This window comes from Eschrichtius robustus, chromosome 11, assembly GCF_028021215.1.
Source record: "Eschrichtius robustus isolate mEscRob2 chromosome 11, mEscRob2.pri, whole genome shotgun sequence".
Taxonomy (NCBI): domain Eukaryota; kingdom Metazoa; phylum Chordata; class Mammalia; order Artiodactyla; family Eschrichtiidae; genus Eschrichtius; species Eschrichtius robustus.
The window spans coordinates 63,261,122-63,284,792 of NC_090834.1; the positions used below are offsets into that span (position 1 = coordinate 63,261,122).

At 39.9% G+C, this 23,671-nt stretch overlaps 1 protein-coding gene and 1 pseudogene across 2 annotated transcripts in view; one reads left to right on the top strand and one right to left on the bottom strand.

Annotated features, from left to right (window-relative positions):
• Window positions 1–23,671, bottom strand: part of RNF121 (ring finger protein 121) — an 84,104-nt gene that overhangs the window by 52,913 nt on the left and 7,520 nt on the right. The window lies entirely within an intron of this gene.
• Window positions 21,050–21,617, top strand: LOC137772073 (eukaryotic translation initiation factor 1 pseudogene; annotated as a pseudogene).

A 23,671-nucleotide genomic window follows, 5' to 3' on the forward strand; every position in this document is an offset into this window, starting at 1 on the left:
AAATTACATCCATATCAGTCTTCTAGCTCAGGTGGAAAAACAAGGAAAGCTATAAGCTATACCTATAATTAACCTGTACCATCTGGAAATACATCTTTACTTGCTCCCTCATTAATGAGTTTATTCATCTGGGGCCAAGAAGCCAGTCAGTCCAAACGTGACCTGTCCAGAACTCAGGTAGCTAATTAGGTAGGCTCTCAGGGCAAGATTACTGATTGATGGGCCCATTTCCCACTCCGAAGACCCATACACAGAATGTCTTTTTGCCAACCAATCACTCCCCTCCTAGGATGTTGCAAGGTCTCTAGTCATGTCAATCTACCTAGATCCAGATTTGAAAGAAGTTAGACCAAAAATGTCAGGCAGAGGGCAAGGGAAAACTTTACAAAAATGGAAAATGATCTGCGGTTGACTGATATTTTCTCAGGTGTGAAAGACTCATGGTCCACCAGTGTAATACCACAAACAGGCCTCCTATCGCCCACAAATACTGATACTCTGTGGTCTCTGAGTCATTACACAGGCTGGTTACTTTGTCCCCTCAGCCCCTCTCTTCCACCAAACCACATTCTGCTTTCATGCAAAATGCTACACAAATCCTCCTGGATCCAGAAAGGCTCTTTAGACTGACCCCATTCACTGGAAAAAAAAAAAAAATCCTTTACTGCCTTGATGAGCATGATCCACAGCCCAGAAGCATCAGCACCCTGAGAGCTTAAGAAATAGATGCTTCAGAATCCATCCCAGACCTCCTGAATCAGAATCTGCATTTAATAAGATACCTAGGTAATTCATATGCACATAAAAGCATTGCTATTGCAATCACCTTGCTGTACACCTGAAATACAACACTGGTAATCACCTATACTCCAATATAAAATAAAAAGTTAAAAAAATAAAATAAAAGGATTATCATAAAAAAAAATTGCTATTGCATCCCAGCACTCACATTCACAATTTGTCCTACAGTCATATACCTCTATACACCTGAATTGTTTTTAACAACAGCTTTACTGAGATCTAATTCACATACCGTAAAATTCACCCACTTAAAATGTACTATTCAGTGCTTTTAGTATATTCAGAGTTGTGCCACCATCACCACTATTTAAATTTAGAACATTTTTACCACCCCAAAAAGAAACCACATACCAGTCAGCCATCACTCTCCAATCTCCCCCCAGCCCAAGGAACCACTGATTTACTTTTGATCTCTATCTATAGATTTGCCTATTCTTGACATTTCATATAAACGAGATCATACAATATGTGGTCTTTTGTGAATGGCTTCTTTCACTTAGCATGTTTTCAGTGTTGCAGCAGGTATTGTAGTTCATTCCTTTCAATTACCAAATAATATTGTATTGTATGGATATACGACATTTTCTTTTGTCCATCCATCAGTTGATGGACATTTGGGTTGTTTTAGAGTTTTGAGCTATTACAAATAATGCTGTTATGAACATTCATTTACAAGTTTTCATGTAGACATGCTTTCATTTCTCTTGAGCATGTATCTAGTAGTGGAACTGTCTGGTCATATGTAACTCTATGCTTAACCTTTTGAGGAACTGCCAAACTGTTTTCCACAGCAGCTGCACCATTTTACATTCCCACCAGCAGTGTATGAGAGTTCCAATTTCTCCACATCTTCAACAACACTTATTGTCTTTTTGGTAAAAAGCATCCTAATGGGTGTGAAATGGCAGATCAATATGATTTTGAATTTCCCTGATGTATAATGATGTTGAACACCTTTTCACATGCTTATTAGCCATTCACATATCTTCTTTGGAGAAAAGTTTATTCAGATCCTTTGTCCTTTGTTCACTTTTAAAAAATAGACTTTTTTGTTTTTTACAGCAGTTTTAGATTCACAACAAAATTGAGTGGAAAGCACAGAGATTTCCCATATGCACCCTGCTCCCAGATATGCATAGCCTCCCTCATTACTGACATTCCCATCAGAGCAGTACCTTTGTTCCAACTGAAGAACCTACATTGACATACCATCACCCAAAGTCCATAGTTTACCTGAGAGTTCACTATTGATGTACATTCTATGGATTTGGACAAACATACAATGTCCTCATGGACACATATCCATCATTAGAGTATCATACAGAGTAGTTTCACTGACTTAAGAATTCTCTGTGCCCTGCTTATTCATCTCTCCATCCCCCCAATCCCTAGCAACCACTGATCTTTTTACTGTCTCCATAGTATTGCCTCTTCCAGAACGTCATATAGTTGAAATCATATAGTATGTAGCCTTTTCACATTGGCTTCTTTCACTTAGTAATATGCATTTAATATTCCTCCATCTCTTTTTATGGCTTGATAGCTCACTTCTTTTTAGTACTGAATAATATTCCATTCTCTGGATGTACCACAGTTTATTTATCCATTCACCTACTGAAAGGCATCTTGGTGGCTTCCAAATTTTGGCAATTATGAATAAAGTTGCTATAAACATCTGTGTGCAGGTTTCTGTGTGGACATAAGTTTTCAGCTCCTTTGGGGAAATATTAAGGAGCACAACTGCTGGATTTGGTAACAGTATGTTTAGTTTTGCAAGAAACCACCAAACTATCTTCCAAAGTGGCTGTATTATTTTGCATTCCCACCAGCAATGAATGAGAGTTCTTGTTGCTCCACATCCTTGCTAGCATTTCGTATTGTCAGTGTCTCAGATTTTGATCATTCTAATAGGTGTGTAGTGGTATCTCATTTTAATTTGAATTTCCCTGACTACGTATGATGTGGGGCATCTTTCCATATACTTATATGCCATCTATAGATCTTCTTTGGTGGGCTATATGTTAAGGTCTCTAGCCCACTTCTTTTTTTCCCTTATTTATTTATTTATTTATTTATTTATTTGTCAGGTCTTCGTTGCTGTGTGCGGGCTTTCTCTAGTTGCGGCGAGCAGGGGCTACTCTTCGTTGCAGTGTGTGGGCTTCTCACTGCAGTGGCTTCTCTTGTTGTGGACCACGGGCTCTAGGTGCGCAGGCTTCAGTAGTTGTGGCTCTTGGGCTCTAGAGGACAGGCTCAGTAGCTGTGGTGCTTGGGCTTAGTTCCTCCACGGCATGTGAGATCTTCCCAGACCAGGGATCAAACCCATGTCCCCTGCACTGGCACGTGGATTCTTAACCATTGCGCCACCAGGCAAGTCCCTCTAGCTCACTTTTTTTTAAAAATTAATTAATTAATTAATTAATGGCTGTGTTGGGTCTTCGTTTCTGTGTGAGGGCTTTCTCTAGTTGTGGCAAGCGGGGGCCACTCTTCATCATGGTGCACGGGCCTCTCACTATCGCAGCCTCTCTTGTTGCAGAGCACAGGCTCCAGACGCGCAGGCTCAGTAATTGTGGCTCACGGGCCCAGTTGCTCCACAGCATGTGGGATCTTCCCAGACCAGGGCTCGAACCCGTGTCCCCTGCATTGGCAGGCAGATTCTCAACCACTGCGCCACCAGGGAAGCCCTCTAGCCCACTTTTAATCAGGTTGTTTTCTTATTAGTGAGTTTAAAGAGTTCTTTGTATATTTTGGATAACAATCCTTTATCTGATAGGTCTTTTGCAAATATATTCTCCCAGTTTGTGGCTTGTGCTTTCATTCTCCTGACAGTTTCTTTTGCAGAGCAAACCTTTTAATTTTAATTAAGTCTAGCTTATCATTTCTTTCTTTCAGGGATCATGCCTTTGATGTTGTATCTAAGAAGTCATTGCCAAACCCAAGGTCACCTAGATTTTCTCCTATGTTATCTTCTAAGAGTTTTATAGTTTTGCTTTGTGATCTCATTGAGGTTTGTGGTCCATTTTAAGTTACCTTTTGTGACGGGTATAAAGCCTGTGTCTAGAACCTTTTTTTTTTTTTTTTTTTTTTACTTGTGGATGTCTTGATTGCTCTAGCACCATTTGTTGACAGACTCTCTTTGCTCCATTGTATTGCCTTTACCCCTTTGTCAAAGATCAATTGAATAAATTTACGTAGGTCTATCTCTGAGCTCTCCATTCTGTTCCACTGATCTATTTGTCTATTCTTTCACCAGTACCACAGTGTCTTGATTACTATAACTTTATAGTAAGTTTTGAAGTTGGGTAAGTAGTCCTCCAATTTTGTTCTTCTCCTTCAATACTGTATTGGGTATTCTAGGTATTTTGCTTCTCCATATAAACTTTAGAATCAGTTTATTGATAGCTATAAAATACCTTGCTGGGATTTTGATTGGGATTGCAATGAATCTATAGATCAAGTTGGGAAGAACTGACATCCTGACAACATTAAGTCTTCCTTTATATGGACATGGAATATCTCTCCATTTAGTTCTTCTTTGATATCTTTCATCAGTTTTACAGTTTTCCTCATATAGGTCTTGTACATATTTTGCTATATTTATATCTACATATGTTATTTTTATTTGTGCTAAAGTAAATGGTATTATGGGGTTTCTTAAAAGATTTTTTTTCATGTGGACCATTTTTAAAGTCTTTACTGAATTTGTTGCCATACTGCTTCTGTTTTATGTTTTGGTTTTTTGGCTGCGAGTCACGCAGGATCTCAGCTCCCCGACCAGGGATCGAACCCACACCCGCTGCACTGGAAGGTGAATTCTAACGACTGTACCACCAGGGAAGTCCCTGGTATTGTGCTTTTAATTGCAAATTCCATTTGTTCATTCTTGGTATACAGGAAAGCAGTTGACTTTGGTATATTAACTGCATATCCTGCAACCCTGCTATAATAGCTTATTAGTACTAGGAGGTTTTTGGTTGATCCTTTCTATAGATGACCATTTCATCTGTGAACAAAGATGGTTCTATTTCTTCCTTTCAAATCTATATTCATTTTATTTCCTTTTCTTGCCTTATTGTGTTAGCTAGGACTTCCAGTATGATGCTGAAAAGCAGTGGTCAGAGGGAACAACCTTGCCTTGTTCCTGATCTTAGTGGAAAACTTCATGCTTCTCACCAGGTAAGTATGTTAGCTGTAAGTTTTGGGTAGATATTCTTTATCAAGTTGAGGAAGTTCCCCTATATTCCTAGTTTAATGAGAAATTTTTATCTTGAATGGGTGTTGGATTTTGTCAAATGATTTTTCTGCATATATAGATATGTTCATGTAATTTTTCTTCTTTAATCTGTTGATGTGATAGATTACATTAATTAATTTTTCAAATATTGAACCAGGTTTGCATACCTAGGATAAATTCCACCTGTTCATGGTGTATGATCCTTTTTATACACTGCTGGATTCAATTTGTTAATGTTTTGTTAATGATTTTTACATCTATGTTCATGAGAGACATTGGTCTATAGTTGTCTTATAATATCTTTGTCTGGTTTTGGTATTAGGGTAATGCTGACCTCATAGAATGAGTTAGGAAGTATTCACTCTGCTTCTATCTTCTGAAAGAGACTGTAGAGAATTGCTATAATTTCTTCCGTAAATGTTTGGTAGAATTCACCAGTGAACCCATCTGGGCCTGGTACTTTCTGCTTTGGAAGGTTATTAATTATTCAATGAATTTCTTTAATAGATATAGGCCAATTCTGATTGTCTGTCTTCTTGTGTGAGTTTTGACCGATTGTGTCTTTGAAGGAATTGGTCCATTTCATCTAGGTTATCAAATTTGTGGTCATAGAGTTGTTCATAGTATTCCTTTATTATCCTTTTAGTGTTCATTGGCTCTGTAGTGATGTCCCCTCTTTCATTTCTGATGTTAGGAATTTGTATCCTCTATTTTTTCTTAGTTAGCCTGGCTACAGGTTTATCAACTTTATTAATCTTTTCAAAGAACCAACTTTTGATTTTGTTGATTTTTTCTAGATTTCCTGTTTTCAATTTCATTGATTTCTGCTCTAATTTTTATTATTTCTTTTCTTCTGCTTATCTTGGATTTAATTTGCTCTTTTTCTGGTTTCCAAAGGTGGAAGTTTGGATGACTGATTTTAGATCTTTCCTTTTTTTCTAATATGTGCATTCAGTGCTATACATTTCCCTCTAAGCTCTGCTTTTGCTGTATCCACAAATTTTGATACGTTTTCATATTCATTTAGTTCAAACATATTTAAATTTCTCTTGAGATTTCTTTTTTGATCCATGTGTTATTTAAGCAGCATGTTGTTTAATCTCCCAAGTATTTGTGGATTTTTCCAGCTATCTTCCTGTTACTGATTTCTGATTTAATTCCATTGTGCACTGAGAGCAGAAAATATATGATTTTTATTCTTTTAAATTTGTTAAGGTATATTTTATGGCCCACAATGTGGTCTATCCTGGTGAATGCTCCATGAGAACTTGAGAAGATTGTCTATTCTGCTGTTGCTGGATGAAGTAGTCTATAAATATCCATTATATTCAGTTAATTGATGGTGTCATTGAGTTCAGCCTTGCCTTCATGAATTTTCTGCTTCCTAGATCTGCACCTTTGTGACACAGGAGTGTTGAATTCTCCAACTATAACAGTGGATTCATCTATTTCTCCTTGCAGTACTATCATTTTTTGCCTTATGTATTTTCACACCCTATTGTTAGGTACACACACATTAAGACATTGTTATGTCTTCTTGGAGAACTGACTCCTTTATCATTATGTAATGCCCCTCTTTTTTAAAGTTAATTAATTAATTAATTAATTTATTTTTGGCTGCGTTGGGTCTTCGTTGTTGCACGCAGGCTTTCTCTAGTTGCAGCGAGCGGGGGCTACTCTTCATTGCGATGCACAGGCTTCTCATTGTGGTGGCTTCTCTTGTTGCGGAGCACAGGCTCTAGGCATGCGTACTTCAGTAGTTGTGGCACACGGGCTTGGTTACTCCGCAGCATGTGGGATCTTCCTGGACCAGGGCTCGAACCCGTGTCCCCTGCACTGGCAGGCAGATTCTTAACCACTGCGCCACCAGGGAAGCCCTGTAATGCTCCTCTTGATCCCTGATAACTTTCTGTGCTCTGAAGTCTGCTCTATCTGAAATTAATATAGCTACTCCTGCTTTCTTTTGATTGTCAGCCTGATATATCTTTCCCCATTCCTTTACTTTTAATCTATATGTGTCCTTTTATTTAAAATGGGGTTCTTTTAGATATATAGTTGGGTCTTGTATTTTTTATCCACTCTGACAATCTCTGTTTTTTAACTGATGCATTTAGATCATTAATGTTCAAAGTGATTATTAATATAGTTGGATTAGCATCTACTATATTAGTTACTGTTTTCTATTTGTTGCCCTTATTCTTTGTTTCTATTTTTGTCTTCCAATCTTTTTCTGCCTTTTGTAGCTTTAACTGAGAATATTATATGATTACATTCTCTTTCCTTTCTTAGCTTATCAGTTATACTTTTAAAAAAAATTTATTATTATTAATATTTTTTGGCCTAACTGTGCAGCTTGTGGGATCTTAGTTCCCAGACCAGGGATGGAAACCAGGCCCTCGGCAGTGAAAGTGTACTGGACTGCCAGGGAATTCCCTATGCTTTTATTTTTACTTCTTTTAGTGGTTGCTCTAGAGTTTGTAGTATACATTTACAAATAATAAAACCCACTTTCAAATAATACTATACCACCTTACAGATAGTCTGAGTACCTTATAACAACAAAATAATCCTAATTCCTCCCTTTCATCCCTTGTATCATTGCTGTCACTCATTTCACTTATCCATAAATACACACACACAAACATACATAGTCAAATATAGTGTTGGTATTATTCCTTTGAAAAAACTATTCTGTTAGATCAATCAACAATATGTAAAATAGGGAATTCTCTGGTGGTCCAGTGGTTAGGACTCCATGCTCTCACTGCCAAGGGCCCAGGTTCGATCCCTGGTCGAGAAACTAAAATCCTATAAGCTGTGTGGTGCAGCAAAAAAAAAAAAAAAAAAAAAAAAAAATATATATATATATATATATAAAATAAAAGAGCATCTACAAATATCCTATAGCTTACATTATATTTAATGGTGAAAGATTGAATGCTTTCCCCCTAAGATCAGAAATGTCAGGATGTCCACCCTCACCACTACTATTCAACATAATACTGAAGTTTCTAGCCAGCAAAATAAGGCAATAAAAGGTACAGATTAGAAAGAAATAAAACTGCCCCTTATTTGCAGATGACATCATGGCCTACATAGAATATCCCAAAGAATCTACCAAAAAAAAAAAAAAAAAAAAAGGCTAGAACTTATAAGTGAGTTCAATGAGGTGGCAGAATACAATATAAACATACACACAAAAATTGTATTTCTATATATTAGCAATGAACATATGGAAAATGACATTTAAGATACAATAAAACTTACAATCGCTCATTAAAAAAAGAATTAGTAAAATAAATGTTTTTATTCTACCTTCACTTATTCCCTCTCCAATGCTCTTCCTTTCTTTATGTAGATCTGAGGCTCTGACTTCTATTATTTTCCTCTCTCTAAAAGAACTTCTTTTAACATTTCTTGCAAGGCAGACCTACTGGCAATAAATTTGCTCTATTTTTGTCTGTCTTTATTTCTCCTCTTTTGAAGGCTAATTTCATGGGATACCGAATTCTAGGCTGGTGGGGTTTTTGTTTTTTTCAACACTATAAACATTTCATTCTACTCTCTTCTTGCTTGCCTGGTTTCTGAGGATAAAATGGATGTAATTCTTATCTTTGCTCCTCTGTAGATTAAGGTGTTGTCTCCTCTGGCTTCTTTCAGGATTTTTTGTCTTTGATTTTCTATCATTTGAAAAATGATATGCCTAGATTTACTGGGGGGTTCTGGCATTTATCCTGCTTGGTGTTTTCTGAACTTCCTGGATCAGTGGTTTGGTGTCTGACATTAATTTGGGAAAATTCTCAGTCATTATTGTTTCAAATATTCTGTTTCTCTCCTTCTTCTCCTTCTGGTATTCTCATGATGCATCTGTCTTAGTCTGTTCAGGCTGCTATAATAAAATACCATTGACCAGGTGGCTTATAAACAACAAACATTTACTTCTCACATTTCTGGAGTGTGGGAAGTCCGGGATCACAGCATAAGCAGATTCTGTGTCTGGTGAGGGCTTCCTGGTTCATAGACAGCTGACTTTTTGCTATGTCCTCACATGGTGCAAGGGTCTAGGAAACTCTGTGGGGCCTCTTTTATAAGTGCACAAATCCCAATTATGAGGGCTCTGCCCCCATGACCTAACCACCTCCCAAAGGCCCCACCTCCTAATACCATCACCTTGAGGATTAGGAGTTTAACATATGAATTTGGGGGGAACACAAACATTCAGACCACAGCAGCATACATTACTCTTGTAGTTGTCCCACAGTTCTTGGTTATTTTGTTTTTTCTAGTCTTTTTTCTTTTTCCTTTTATAGGTTTCTACTCAAATATCCTCAAGCTCAGAGATTCTTTCCTCAGCCATGTCTAGTCTACTGATAAGCCCATTAAAGGCATTCTTCTTAAAAAAAAAAAAAAAAAAAAGGCATTCTTCATTTCTGTTATAGTGTTTTTGATCTCTAAACACTTCTTTTTGGTTCTTTCTTAGAATTTCCATCTCTCTGTTTACAATGCCCAGTTGTTCTTGCATGTCATCTACTTTACCCATTCGAGCCTTAGCATGGTAATCATACTTATTTTAAATTCCCTGTCTAATAATTCCAAGATCCCTGCCATAGATGGGTCTAATTCTGATACCTGGTATGTCTCTTCAAAGTATGTTTTTTGCTTTTTAGTATACCTTGTAATTTTTTCTTGATAGCTGGGCATGATATACCAGGTAAAAGGAACTGCTATAAATAGACCTTTAGTAATGTGGTGGTATGTTGAGGGAGGGGAAGCATTCTATAGTCCTATGATTGGGTTTCAGTCTTTTAGTGAGTCTGTGCCTCTGGAATGTGAACTTCACAAGTGCTTCTCAGTGCCTCACCCACCCCTCTTAGGTGGGACATGATGGTGTGAGTGGACTGGAGTTGGGTATTTCCCTTCTCCAAGATGAAAGGCTAGAGCTGACTAGAGATGGGTATTTCCTTTCCCCTGGGTCAGTTAGGCTCTGATAAAACCCCAACAGGTTAGGCTCTGGTTAAAGTTTCCCCTGATGGCAGACCATAAGAAGAACAGAATTCTCTGTAGTATTTTTAAATGGCTCCTTTCCCCCACCCCTGCCCAAAGCACAAAAGGGTTTTTCTCAATACTCAGTGTAAGAACCTGATAGATATCCAAGAAGTCATTGTGGGGGGCCCTCAATGACTGAGTCCCCCTGGAGTTTTTTAACTCTGAGTTGTCCACACTGAGCCTCCAGCAATTCATCAATTACAATCCATGTTTCCCTTCTCCAGCACTGGTTCCCACAGAGGTTTCTGCTTCTGTAAGTTGTGATTCTCTATATTCACCTGTTTGTCTCTCCAATTTGGGGGGCAGCAATTTGCCTTTGCCCTATGACCTTACTTCTCTTAAAAATCTAAGAATTGTTAATTTTTCAGTTTGTTCAGCTTTTTACTTGTTCTTAGGACAGAATGGTGATTTCCAAGCTTCTTACATGCCTATTGGAACTCTTTTGCCCATTTTTAAAATTAAGTTATTTATATTTTTATTACTGAGTTGTAAAAGTTTTTTATATATTCTGGATACAAAATCCCTTATCTGATATATGACTTGCAAGTCTCCCATTCTGTGGGTTGTCTTTTTACTTTCTTGGTGGTATCCTTTGCAATACAAAAGTTTTTCATTGTGATGAAACCCAATTTACTTTTTCTTTTATTGCTTGTGTTTTTGGTGTCATATCTAAGAAACCGTTACCTAATTTGGTAGTGATTTATAACTGTTTTCTTCTAAGAGTTTTATAGTTTTAGTTATTACATTTAGGTCATTGGTCTGTTTTGAGTCAATGTTTGTATATGGTGTGAGGCAGGAGTCCTACTAGCATGTGGCTATCTAGTTGTTTCAGTGTCATTTGTTGAAAAGACTATTCATTCCCCATGTGTACCTGATTGTTCACATTGGCTCTTAACTCTCTAAGATGGTGCAACACTCTTGTTTTCCACATCATTTTCTTAAGTGTCCACACAGCTCTATAAATTTTGCTGACAGAACCTCAGAAAGACTAAAAAGGTAGCTGGAGATATATAATACCATATATCCAATACGATAAACAACATATGTAAATCATACTATAGAGAAAGAAAACGCCTAAAGAAAGCCTCTGAAGCTATCTGTGAGGTTTGATACATTTATTCATTTACTCAACTCTCATTTAAGGTACTTCTGTTCTAAATGTGTAGGTTCTGGGCTAGGCATGGAGATACAAAGATGAACCAGACTTTTTTTCCTGCCCTTGAGGAGACAGATTTAAAAATAAAATAATTAGGTTGTTTTAAAAGCATGAATTTACTCAGCAGAGGGAGCACAATTGTTTCCATTTTACAGAAGGCACAAATGAGATATAAAGGAGAAAAATGACTCACTGAAGATCACCGTTATGGGGCATAGGGATAGGAGTGATGGGGAGAGGATCACAGACCTTAAGGGAGAAATCAGAGTCAGGGCTTAGGGCCACAAATGGCCAGGCCAATGACTAGTCACAAGGTCCTGCTAGTGCCACATTATGACTTTCATGGGCCCTAGGTACTTTTGCCTTTGTGGAACCCTTTCTCTATTAGAAAAATATTTTAAAATATATTTTATGACTGCATTGATATAATATAATCCAAGATGAATTATATTCATTTTTTCTTCTGATTAAGAGAAATTAAGACATTTTTATGGGCCCCTGGGTACTGTGCCTATTGGATAAGTCAGCCCTGAGTCCTGCTGTCTCCCCACAGCTATGCACCAAGAATTCTCTCCCCAGCTGCCAAATCACATAGCTCTGCTGCTTCTGAGATTCTGTTCTCTACCGGGCCTGATCAAGTGGCATGAGGTTTAGGTTCACATTAAATCTCACACTGCCTAAATCCACACAGAAAAGGTAACCTCACTCTACTCCTATGAGCACTATACAGTTATTGGGCAATCATTTGCCAATAATGTGTATTCTGTGTTCAAGGAAGGTTTAGATACATTCATGAACGATCAAACCCAAAGAAACAGACATGTCATGACCTACAAACACCAAAGTCATAGGAAGCATGTGCCTGGCATCTTGAAGACAGCCAATAAATATCTGTTCATTCAATCACAAGACAGGCATAAAACAGAGTCTCTTCCCTTATAAAACTTACCATCTAATGAAGAAGACAAACAATAAATATACAAAATAAGCATGTATTTATATATATGAAATAATTTCTGGTAGCAGTGTTATGAAGAAAAAGAAAGCAGGGTAAGAGCAGAAAGAATGAAAAAGGAGTGCATTATGTGGCTACATGTAGACACTCTGGTTTGGTTTCCCCAAAAAGACTTCCAGTAACAGGAGAACTTGCTGGGCAGGCTGAATAGTGAAACTAGCCCATGTAGTATGTCTTATTTCCTTGGGTTTTACCTCATTCCCACTTTTCACCCCAAGAAATGGCTTCAGGGCAACAACCACCTTTCTCAGTGACAAGAAAAAGAGTTGTAGGTCCTAATCTGGCATAGCTATTTACTTGCTATATGTCAATGAACAGGGCACTTCTCTCTATGCCTGTTTCTCCATATATAAAATGAGGAAATTGGCTTAAGTGACTTTCAAGGTCCCTTAAAGCTAAAATGCTATAATAATTTATACCAAATCTGCCAAATCTGTCTAACTCCAAAGCTCTGGAGTCAGCTATAATACTTTGGCTTTCCAAACTGCCACAGTTACCTTAGTTACCACAGAAGTGAAAGCAAAATGCCTTTAGTGTAGTGAGGTGTGATTTAATAGGATGCTACCAAATTAAATCAATGAAAATTTACCAAGTGACTACCATAAGCATGCATCAGGAATATCCATCATTTGGGGGATGGCCTCTTGCCCTGGCTTCAAGTACCTTCTAACTGCAAAGGGCCCTAAACTCTGGAACCCCATCTACCAGGGCAACCAGGAACTTCAAAGGTCTCAGCTGATCCTGTCAAGTTACAGAATGATCAATCATGCAGCTAGAGACTTCACTCTTTCACAAAACATTAGAGATGAATAAGCCCAACCTTTGCCCTTGAGGTAGTCACAGTCCAGGGGGTAGGGGTGAGACAGATTAAACATAATATGATAAGGGTAACCACTGACATATAAACAAAATGCTGTGTAAGCCCAGAGAAAGGAGAGATTAGTTAGTTCCTGAACCTGGTACAGCAAAACCACCAGGCTGGCTGCCTCTATCTCGTGGGGACAGATACTATGGTGTGCTGAGTGATTAGGATTACAAGTGAAGTCCAAAGTTTCACAGGCTACCCCTATTTGTAACTCATTATTCCCCTCTCACTCACATTCTTCTCCAACCCCTTAGCCCTGGCAAGAATTCCAGGCCAATAAATTAAAGTGGAACTACCTCACTTTTCAGACCTCATATGTCAGCTGGGGATCATGCAGACATTGGTTATGCTTAACCTAACTGAAAAGCCTGACATGGACAGCACACTGTAGGCAGTGGAGTCAGAGTAGATGCTGGCTGAAAATAACTGCTATGGCTGCTGTCTGCCCTCCACTCCTACCCCTCCTACCATCACCAGAAAAGCACATCCTCCAGGCCAGCTGAATTGGAAAGCTTTTTTAAAGAAACTTTTAAAATTTATACAAAAGTGGAAGGAATAGTTTAATGACCTCTCTCCCATTCAACAATTATCAAATTTGGGGGCACCGAATGTACACTTCTTTGGTTCTTCAATTCCTACCCCATAAAATTCATATTTCTCAGACTGGCTTCCTCCCCACCTGACCCTCCTCTCTTACTCTTTCCCATATGCACTCCAGCCTCTAATACACTCTATACTTTTCTACCCATCCTTAAAGATCCAACCCAGATGTCACCTCTTACAGAGCCCTTCCAGAACAGAACTTTCTACAGCTTTCTATGAAACTCCTAAAGCCCTAAATCTGGACTATCCATGTGCTGATCACATCTACCCACCTATGAAATCTCCCTCCAATTTTTCATTGCCACACCTTCTTGGTTCAGACTTTATCTCGTGCTCTCTCCTAGACCTGCAGTGACTTCTGAGTGATCTCCCTGATGCAAATCTTGCCAGTACAGATTCATAACAGGAGCAGCCACAGTAATCTTTATTAGACACACATCTGACTGCATCAGCCCCCTACTTTGACAAACTTTGATAACTTTCTACTGCCTTTGGATTAAAGTCCAAACTCCTTTGTATGACACACAAGGTGTTTTATAATGTGGTATATAACCAGCTACTTATCTCACCACCTCCAACAAACGGCTTTTACTCCAGCCACACTAAACCACCTACCACTCTAAGGTGCTCTTCCCTTTTAGCCCTCAGTGCTTTGGCTGCTGCTGTCTTCTCTCCTTAGAATTCTTTCCTCACCTTCACTGTCTAGTTCATTTCTATTCCTTCTTTAAGATGTAGCTCAAATATCACCTCCTTTGTGACACATTCTCCAACTTTATTCATTCACACACCCATTCAACAACTGTTAACTGATCATATGTTAAGCTCTAGACAGGGGATACAATAAATAACAGCTCTCACTCTCAAGGAGCTTAGAGTCTAGTAGATCTCCTCAGGTGGAGTAATTCCTTTCCTCCTCTGTTCTCCTGCAGAAATTTACAATTTGCACAAACCTCTAAGGTCCCATTTATTACTTTTTATACTTGTTTCTGTTTCCCTCACTAGACTCTAATCATCTTGAGGCCAAGGATCTTTTCTTGTTTTTAAGGCTTTGTTGAGGTATAGCATCCATATCAGGTGGACAGTTCAATGACTGTTCATATATTTATAGAGTTGTACAGCCATCTTATTTTAAATCATTTCTATCACTCTAAAAAGAAAGCTCAAGCCCACTGGCCAACTCCCTATTCCTATCCCTAGACCTAAGCAACCACTAATCTACTTTATATCTCTATAGATCTGTCTATTCTGGACCTTTCATGTAAATGAAGTCATACAATATGCTGTCTTTTTTGACTGGCTTCTTTTTTTAAAAAAATAAATTAATTTTTGTTTGTTTATTGATTGATTGATTGATTGGCTGTGTTCGGTCTTCGTTGCTCCACGCAGGCTTTCTCTAGTTGTGGTGAGCAGGGGCTACTCTTAGTTGCGATGCATGGGCTTCTCAATGCTGTGGCTTCTCTTGTTGCGGAGCACGGGCTCTAGGCGCGTGGGCTTCAGTAGTTGTGGCACGCGGGCTCAGCAGTTGTGGTTCACTGGCTCTAGAGTGCAGGATCAGTAGTTGTGGCACATGGACTTAGTTGCTCTGTGGCATGTGGGATCTTCCTGGACCAGGGATCGAACCTGTGTCCCCTGCACTGGCAGGCGGATTCTTAACCATTGCGCCACCAGGGAAGTCCCTTGACTGGCTTCTTTCATGTAGCATAATGTTCTTCAAAGATCATCCATATTACAGCATGTATCAGTGGTTCACTCCTTTTTCTTAACAAGTAATCTTCCACTGTATGGATATACATTTTATTTATCCATTTACCAGCTGATACACATTTGAGTTGTTTCTACTTTTTGGCTATTATAATATTGCTATGAACATTTGTGTATAAGCTTTTATGGGGACATATGTTTTTATTTCTCAAGTAAATATCTGGAGTGGAATTACCGGGTCATATGGTAACTCTACGCTTAACCTTTTGAGGAATTGCCAAACTGTTTTCCACAGCAGCTGCACCACTTTACATTTCCACTAGCAGTGTATGAGGATTCCAATTTTTCCACATCCACAACACTTGTTATTATGTCTTTTTGATTATAGCATCATAGTGGGTATGAAGTGGTATCTCACTGTAGTTTTGATTTGCATTTCTCAGATGGCTAATGATGTTCAACATCTTTTCATGTGCTTATTGGCCATTTATATATTTTCTTTGGAAACAGGTCTATTCAGATCGTTTGTTCATTTTTTATTGGATTATTTATCTTTTTCTTGTTGAGTTTAAGAGTTCATTACATATCCCAAACACAAGTCCCTCATCAGATATATGGTTTGCAAATATTTTCTCCCATTTAGCAATCCTAAGTGGTCTGAGGATCATCTGATTCTTACTAATTTTTGCATTTCAAAGAACTAGCACGTAATCTGGCACACTGTCTGTGTTCAATAAATGTTAAATGGATGTTACATAACATTAACTGCTTTGAAGACAAGAATAATGCCTTAGGGGCTTCCCTGGTGGTGCAGTGGTTAAGAATCCGCCTGCCAATGCAGGGAACACGGGTTCGAGCCCTGGTCCGGGAAGATCCCACATGCCGTGGAGCAACTAAGCCCATGTGCCACAACTACTGAGCCTGCGTTCTAGAGCCTCTGAGCCACAGTTTCTGGCACAGTATCTGTTCATTCAATCACAAGACAGGCATAAAACAAAGTCTCTTCCCTTATAAAACCATCTAATGAAGAAGACAGACAATAAATATACAAAATAAGCATATATTTATATATATGAAATAATTTCTGGTAGCAGTGTTATGAAGAAAAGAAAGCAGGGTAAGAGCCCTGCTCTTACTACTGAGCCCACGAGCCACAACTACTGAAGCCCGCGCGCCTAGAGCCCATGCTCCACAACGAGAGGCCACCGCAACAAGAGAAGCCACTGCACTGAGAAGCACGCGCACCGCAACGCAGAGTAGCCCCGGCTCTCCGCAACTAGAGAAAGCCTGCGCACAGCAACGAAGACCCAACACAGCCAAAAGTAAATAAATAAATTTATTTTTAAAAAAAAAGAATAATGCCTTACTCATTCAGCATCTCCCTCACACTTCACACCTAGCACTAGACACAAAGCACACACCTTGGAATGACACAGAGACTGAGTAACTCTCACTTGAACAGACAGTGGGGATGATGTTGCAAAAGAATCCAGAGGAACTTGGAAAGCGATCTGAAACCAACAGAACTTACCTGTTTATATTGGCTACTACCAGTTACCCCTGAGACAGCTGCTGCTCTCTGAGAATAAGAAGCAACTTCTATATAAGCCATTCTTGCAGTGGCCCACACTCAGAAGTAGTCATCAAAATGCTCTATTACTTAGAAAACTGGTCCTCTCCCTCCATTCCCTTAGCCAGTGGGAGGTATCAAGCACATGACAGCACTAACTGACATGCTGGCTTTGCCTGAAGTGACCTTTCTTCTCCTTAAGGAGCTCAAACTTGATCTAAAGAGACAGGCTGGTATCTGGACCACATCAGAGATGTAGAGCTGGCAAAGGTGCTCCATCCTTTGTGGTTTCTAAGTTAGAAAGTGACTCTTCCTCTTAAGCACTAACATGAAATCCTTCGTGATCATTAATAGCCAACAGTAAATACTTTCCAAACTTAACACAGAATACAAATAGGACTGAAGGAAGCTTTGGGGAGAAGGAAAAACTGAAGAACATGGCTTGTTGCACCAGAAGGCCTAGGTCAGTGGGGCAGGAAATGTCTCTAACATCTCTTCCTTTCTATAATATTATTCAAGCTACAAACATAATCTAGGCCCTTCAACTTCATGCCCTTCCTGCTAGTCACTGTGTCACTCAAATTCAAAATCTTCTGGTTTGCCAATGCTACCTATAAGAGAAAGGAAGAACTCCTCAGTAGGCCACACAGTGCCCTCCATGACAGCATTGAGAGTAACCTCTCCTGTAACCACACAAGGCCATGATCTGACTCCAGTCTGCCTGGCACTTAACATATGCTCCCCTGCACTATGTATAATACACCGGAAAGCACATGCACTTTGGAATTAGATAAGTCTGGAAGCCCTACTTGCCTGGATTAAGGTATGTCTTCCCTGCCTCTTTATTATTTTTTTTTTTTTCTGGCTATCATCTTTTCTTTCCCTTCCTCCCTTCCTCCCTTCCTCTCTTTCTCTCTTTCTTTCTTTCTTTCCTGCGTTGGATCTTTGTTGCTGCGCACAGGCTTTCTCTAGTTGCAGCGAGCGGGGGCTACTCTTTGTTGCAGTGCACAGGCTTCTCATTGCGGTGGCTTCTCTTGTTGCAGAGCACGGGCTCTAGGAGTGTGGGCTTCAGTAGTTGCAGCACACAGGCTCAGTAGTTGCAGCACACAGGCTCAGCAGTTGTGGCTCGCGGGCTCTAGAGTGCAGGCTCAGTAGTTGTGGTGCACGGGCTTAGCTGCTCCGCAGCATGTGGGATCTTCCCAGACCAGGGCTCGAACCCGTGTCTCCTGCATTAGCAGGCAGATTCTTAACCACTGAGCCACCATTCCCTGCCTCTTTAATCCCTTCTCCATTTCTGTCCCCCGAGTGATCTTTCTAGAATTCAAATCTGATCCAGTCACTCACCTAAGTGCTTAAAGTTCTTCCACAGTTAATTAGCCACTACACATAAAATCCAAACTCCTTAGCATAGCATATAAGGCCTTACATGATCTCACACCTGCCTCCCTTTCCAGTCTTCCTACTTCCTCATTACGCCCCACCTTCTACTTGGATGCTCCAATAATACTATACCTTATACAGTGACCTGTCAGTGCTGTTCTCTCCCTCTCACCTCCCACCTTGCACATGTTGCTCCTCCTGCTTAGAGGGCCCTCTGCCTCTCTCCTTGGCTGGTTAATTTCTAGTCATTTTCCACATCAGCTAAAGTGCCACTTCTCTGGGGAGCCTCTCCTGATCCCCTTCCCACCATTTTCTGTGCTCCCAGAGAGCTCTGTGCTTCTCTGTATTACAGCAGTTATTACATCTGCTTATTTCACTAACTCTTCCACTGGACTATGAGCAGCCTGAGAGTAGGGCCTATGTCTTCATTATCCTTCACAGCTAAGACAGTGCCTTTGTAAATGCTCAGGGTATACTTGACGAATGGATAAATGAATGAAAAGGATTTTCCCACCATATACATAAGGCTGGCATAACAAATAACTTTATTATTACTTTAAGCCGACAACATTGCAACTCAGAGTGTCGTACTGACTTGTCTCACGTAACAACTGTGTGGTAGAGCTAGTATAAAAAGCCAGATCTTCAGAGACCCAGACCAATGTCCAGACCTCTCCCCTGACTCTAAGCTCATATTTCCAACTGCCTAATTAACACCACCACTTAGATGTTTACATAGCCATCTCAAACTTAACATGGCCAAAATTTTTCTGCATTTCCTCCCCACCGCCCAAAAAAATTTCTCCCAGTCCGTCCTGTTTCAGTACACAATAACATCAGCCATGGTGTTGCCAACTACTCAAGTCAAAGCAAAACAAATTCATAAAACCTGAAAGTCAAGCTTGATTATTTCTTTCCCTTACGTCCCATATCCAATCCACCAGCAAATCTTGTAGGCTCTACTTCAAAACATATTCTAATTTCATCCACTTTTCTCCATCTCTGCCACCCTACCCGCCCCGCCCCCAACTCCAAAACTATCATTTCTCACCCAGACTACTGCAATAGTCTTAACTGCCCTCCTCGAAAGCCTCCCTACAATCCGTTCTCCTCAAAGCAGCCAGAAAGATCTTTTTGAAAAATGCAAATCAGCTCACCTCACTCCTATTTTTAACACCATCCAAAATCTTCACTGTACTCTCAAAAAAATTAAACAAATTTAGCAGTATCTACAAGGCCTTACAGATCTGACTCTGCTAAACTCCTTGACTTCATATGGTACTATTTTTCTCTTGCTCACTATAATTCAGTCCCATTGGCCTTCTTTTTTGGTCCCAAGACATGCCTAACTCGTTCCCACTGATTTATACTTGCTTCTCCCTCCACTTGACACACGTATGCTTCCAAATCTTCAAATTGCTAAGTCTTCTTCATTCAGGTCTTAGTTCAAATATCACCTCCTCAGAGGCATTCCATAAACCACCATATTGAAAGTAGCACCTCTCCTCTAGTCGTTCTCTATCCTATCACCCTACTTTTCTCAGAGCACCTATCACCGTTTGGAGTTATCCTGCTTGTTACTTATTCATTACTTGCGTTTCCCCCATTAGAAAGTAAACTTCACAAGAGCAAGGACCTTGGTTGTCCTGTTCACTGCTGAATTACTGGACCTAGGAATATTCCTGATATCCTGAAGTCACAAGTATTTGAAGAAGGGAAGAATGAATAAACAATACAGATTACATACTTAATAAATGCTTGATGAATGTGTGAGTGAATGAATTAGGGAGTGGAATGGAAAGGGAAAAAAAAAGTGGAAGCACTGTTATTTAATATTTTTATAGCCACTCACTCTTCTCCACCCTCACTGCCTTTGCTCTTGCTCAGATCTCCACCATCTCTTAGACGACTGCAGTACTCCCAACTAATTTCTTCTCCTTTCCCCAAGCTGAGCCCTCCAAAAATAACTTCCACACTTCTACCAGACTTAATCATTCTGAGACATAGATCTGAACATGTTATAAGCCCAAGCTTCTTATTATATTGTTAGAAAGGCCTCACCAACCTTATCACTCACTGCTACCCCCCTACATTTAACCTATACTCCAGTAATGCAGGCATTCTTACAGTTCCCAGAATATTCCAGGCTGTTTAATGCCTCCAAGCCTTTGCATATCTTTTCATTTTGCTGGACCACTCTTCCACACCTCAAAGACTTTTGACTACCTACTGAACTCAAACTTACTCCTCAAGAACCATCTCAAGCATCTTCTCTGTTAAGTCTTTCTTTAATGATTCCCCCAAGCAGAGTTAATCACTCCCTCCTTTGTCACCACAGTACATAACACATACTTATAATATACTACCATCATTTGTTTCCATGTCCGTCTTTCCCTATGTGACTATTAGCCCCCTGAAAGCAGGAGCCATGTCTCCATGTTTGTGTCCCCAGCACCGTATCTGGCATATTCAAGCACTCAATAATTGCTGACTGAAGGAATGAATGGATAGATCTTAACTCCTCAACCTGGTGTTTAAAGTCAACCTCGGGACTTCCCTGGTGGTCCAGTGGTTAAGAATCCGTCTTGTTGCCCAGTCACTGAGCCGCCGCCGAGGACTCAGCAGCCTCCCCCTCGAGCCCCCTCGCTTCCTGACGCTCCGCACCCCCCCCACCCGCCTTCTCCAGCCGCCACCTTCCGAAGGCCGTTTCCACCGAGGAAAAGGAATGGTATCGTATGTCCGCTATCCAGAACCTCCACTCTTTTGACCCCTTTGCTGATGCAAGTAAGGGTGATGATCTGTTCCTGCTGGCACTGAGGATTATATCCATATAAGAATTCAACAGAGAAACGGCAGGAAGAGCCTTACTACTGTCCAAGGGATCGCTGATGATTACGATAAAAAGAAACTAGTGAAGGCATTTAAGAAGAAATTTGCCTGCAATGGTACTGTAATTGAGCATCCAGAATATGGAGAATTCAGCTACAGGGTGACCAGCGCAAGAACATATGCCAGTTCCTCGTAGAGATAGGACTGGCTAAGGACGATCAGCTGAAGGTTCATAGGTTTTAAGTGCTTCTGGCTCACTGAAGCTTAAGTGAGGATTTCCTTGCAATGAGTAGAATTTTCCTTCTGTCCCTTGTCACAAGTTTAAAAACCTCACAGCTTGTGTAATGTAACCATTTGGGGTCTGCTTTTAACTTGGACTAGTGTAACTCCTTCATGCAATAAACTGAAAAGAACCAAAAAAAAAAAAAAAAAAAAAAAGAATCCATCTTGTAATGCAGGGGACGCCAGTTCCATCCCTGGTCAGGGAACTAAGATCCCACGTGCTGCAGGATGCAGCATAACTTGAGAGCCCACGTGCCGCAGCTACAGAGCCCACATGCTCTGGAGCCCACGCGCCGCAACGAAAGATCCCGCATGCCGCAACTAAGACCCAACGCAGCCAAAAAAATAAAATAAATAAATAAATATTTAAAATAAAATAAAGTCAACCTCATATTGGCTCCAACCCATGTTTCTAGATTTAGTACTTAATCCTCTCTTACTTGCTGATTCCCCAAACGCATCCTTCTTTCTCACATTTACTTGGGGCCTTTATTCCTGATGCTCTCTATAGTGAAATTTAAATCATCGGGTGGCTCCTTCTCCATGAAGTCTTCCCTAACCCCTCCAATGAGATTTACTTCCCAAATAGCACTTTTGTTTTCAATTGATAAGGTATTTAGAGCTTATTTTATAATTATGGCCTTTCCAACTGGACTACATGTACTATTTTTCTAACTGAACTGTGTAAGCTCCTTGAAGGTATGAAACATGAATTAGCGTCTTTCCTCTCAACCTAAGTACCTAACATGGTAGCTTGCACAAAGCAAGCAGGTATCACTAAATGTTTTATTAGTGGAGAATAGTATGTTTAATAGTATGCTTAAAGATATCATGCTTCCACTCCTTCATATATGTGCTTTTAGCTTGGCGTAAACTGGCCTCCTAGCCATATGATAAACTTTACCCCTCCTTTAAGAATCAGCCCAATGACATATCATCTCTGAAGTCTCCCCTAACTCTCCCAAATACACTTTCACACTCCTCCCATGCACATGTGATACCTGTATATAGCTCTACTCATCACACTACATCGTCATTATCACTTGATGGGTCCCTCTCCCCACTAGACCATAAACTCTTTTGGAGCACAGATAGTCTCTTTAACCATTTATGAATTCCCAAGACCAAATAAAGTATCTGACAAAATTAAATGCTCAATAAATATATGGTGAATTTTGAAAACAGTAAATCCATGTTATAGAGTACACCAGCAATAGATATCATGGAGTCAAATCACCAGGTTCAAATCCCAAGTCTACTTACAAGCTATCCAACCTTAATAAATTACTTGGCAGTGCCTCAGTTTTCACTCATCCGGAAGGTGAAGACAATAATAGTATTAAAATATAATTAAAAGAGTTAATGTATGTAAAATGCTTGGTATAATGCCTGGCATTATACCAGTATGCACTAAAAAAGTTAGCTATTATTTGTTATCATTAGAATAGAAGGAGAAAAGTCTGCTTCTGCAAGGCGCTAAATGACAGGCTCAAGAAGAGGTTAGGTTCAATCCTATGGGCAATGGGGAATAAAATGCCACTGGAGATCTCCTTAGTAACAGACACATTCAGTTATTGAGAATATCCTATTGGGAAGGGGGAAGGAGGGCAGAGGGAACACAAACCTTGGCAGGGCTACGCTCTCTGCCTCCAGCTTCCCCTTTCCCCACTGGTTCTCCCTAGTTGCTCAGGGCCAAAAGCCCCATGGTCATAACTCAGCATCCTCCTGGGAAAGCTGCACTTTAGAGGGAACTAATGAGTTTATGTTTACCTACAGATTTTCCTCTGAGGAGCAGAGAGATAACAAATGACTTCAAGAAGGGAAAACACAAAAATAAAATAGAGAAGAGGAATGACGCTGGATGGATTATCCTGGGTTGGCTTTCATGGAGTAAGCTTTTAGGCCAAATAGCCCCAAGTGGACTGAGACTAAACTCCTCAGAGGCATTCTCTGTCAGTGCATGTGCCTCCATGGGTCAAAGATGCAAAGAAGCAGGATCTGGAAAAGGAGGGCTATAAAGATGAAGCTATAGAAATAAGAATTCTAGCCCAGTATGAAGAACATTGCAACTGGGGAATTCAAAGAGGGAACAGGCTGACCATAGAATGATAAGCTCCCTATCATTAGAGGGATTTAAACACAGACGAGGTGATCACTTGCTGGGAGTGTTCAACATGCGTGGATGGACTAGA